General features: G+C 33.9%; 1 pseudogene; it reads right to left on the bottom strand.

Annotated features, from left to right (window-relative positions):
• Positions 1-428: 428 nt before the first annotated feature.
• LOC114493427 lies at positions 429-860 on the bottom strand (annotated as a pseudogene).
• Positions 861-1,839: the final 979 nt, after the last annotated feature.

Here is a 1,839-nt window from a genome sequence, read left to right on the forward strand (position 1 = left end):
GTGTCTGTTTTTATGCCAGTACCATTCTGTTTTGATTACTATGGCTTTATAGTACAGTTTGATATTATGTAGCATGATTCTTCCTACTTTATTCTTCTTTCTCAGGATTGCTGTTGCTGTGTGGGGCCTTTTGAGTCTCCATGTAATTTTTTTAAATACTTTTTTCTAGTTCTGTGAAATACATTATTAGAATCTTGATAGCAATTGTGTTGCATCTATAGAGCAACTGTGCTGAATCTTGATAGCAATTGTGTTGAATCTATAGTATGGACATATAAATGATGTTAATATTACTATCCACGACAAGGTATGTGCACTTATTTGTATCTTCTTCAATTTCTTTCTTCAGTGTCTTATAATTTTCCAAGTACAGCTCTTTTACAACCTTGGTTAGGTTTATTCCTAGGTATTTTAGTCTTTTGTTTTAATAAAAACAATCACATAGCATTTATTGTCATCTAGTAGTAACAAAAGGGTAATCAAAACAATATGAGTAAATATTCAGGGACTACCTGCAACAAAGACCACCTAAAAACACAAACTATTGCTTCTCAACAATTTTTCACTTCATTAGTCATTTCTAGTTGGAGACACTTTAGAGGAGAGTAATATTATCTCCTTTTAGCATGATCTGACCAAGTTGTTTTGACTTGACTTTGTTTTAGAATGAGTCTCTTCTGCATCATCTAATACAAGGTTCGTGTATGCATCAAACCAATGATACAGCCCTCTATCTGCATATTCACTTGCTTATAAAGCCACACCTGAATCCAAGATCTGTTTTGCAAGTATCTGAAGATAAGGTTGATGGGCTGTACCATCACCTTCTGCATTTTTTTGCCCTGGCCATGGTAAGCCATGGTGGAGGCTGACAAAAGACCACAGTAACCCACACACTACCTCAAAAAGCACTTCTGAAATCATTTTTGTCTTTTTGAAGCAATCATGAATGGGATTATTTTCTTAATTTCCCATTCTATTAGTTCATTCTATTAGTGTTATATAAAAATGAAACTGATTTCTAGATATTAATTTTGTATCCTGCTACTTTGTTGAATTCAGTTATTAGTTCTAGAAGTTTCTTGGTGGAATCTTTGGGGTTTTCCATGTACAGTATCATGTCATCTGCAATAATAGCAGTTTTACTTCTTCCTTTCTAGTCTGGATGCCTTTTATTTCTTTTTGTGTGATTGCTATGGCTAGGACTTCCAGTACTATGTTGAATAAGAGAAATGAAAGCAGACATCCCTGTCTTGTTCCTGATCTTAAGAGAAATGCTTGTAGTTTTTGCCCATTGACTATGATGCTGGCCACAGGTTTGTCATTTATGGTCTTTATTATGTTTATGTATGTTTTCTCTTTGTTTTATTATGTTTAGGTTTTGTTTCCACTGTGCTGAGAGTTTTTATCAAAATTGGATGCTGTATTTTATCAAATGTTTTTTCTGCATCTATTGATATGATCATGTAGTTTTTATCCTTCATTTTGTTTATATGGTGAATCACATTTATTGATTTGCAAATGTTGTGCCAACCTTGCATTCCCAGAATAAATCCCACTTGATTATGGTGTATGATCTTTTCAATGCATTGCTCTATTTGGTTTGTTAATATTTTGCTGAGGGTTCTAGCATCTATGTTCATCAAAAATATTATCCTATAATTTTCTTCCCTTGTAGTGTCTTTATCTGGTTTTGGAATTAGGGCAATGCTGGCCTTGTAAAATGAGTTTGGGAGCCTTCCCTCCTGTTGAATTTTATGAAATAGTTTGAGAAGGAAAGGGGTTAGTTCTTCTCAGGATGTTTAGTAAAATTCACTTGTGAAGACATCTGATCCAGTG

Source organism: Phyllostomus discolor, chromosome 1 (genome assembly GCF_004126475.2).
Source record: "Phyllostomus discolor isolate MPI-MPIP mPhyDis1 chromosome 1, mPhyDis1.pri.v3, whole genome shotgun sequence".
In the NCBI taxonomy this organism is placed as follows: domain Eukaryota; kingdom Metazoa; phylum Chordata; class Mammalia; order Chiroptera; family Phyllostomidae; genus Phyllostomus; species Phyllostomus discolor.